This window comes from Penaeus monodon, chromosome 28 (assembly GCF_015228065.2).
Source record: "Penaeus monodon isolate SGIC_2016 chromosome 28, NSTDA_Pmon_1, whole genome shotgun sequence".
Classification (NCBI taxonomy): Eukaryota; Metazoa; Arthropoda; class Malacostraca; order Decapoda; family Penaeidae; genus Penaeus; species Penaeus monodon.
The window spans coordinates 1,161,964-1,162,215 of NC_051413.1; positions in this window are offsets into that span (position 1 = coordinate 1,161,964).

Here is a 252-nt window from a genome sequence, read left to right on the forward strand (position 1 = left end):
CTAAATGATTTCAACATCGTTGCAACAAACGGAAAGGCAAGGTCGACAGCGTGTGCTCCAAGATATTTATGCAGTGTCTACCTGCGATTACGGACCTTGCAACAGTAGGGTGAATAGGGGTGAAAATGTACATGACTTTACTAACACATCTGTAATTTGAGGAATCGCCGTGACAGTAAACAGTCTGGTAGATGAAAAATCTGTATTATGTAAGATTTCCCGATATAGTACTGTTTAAGATCTCATTTATCT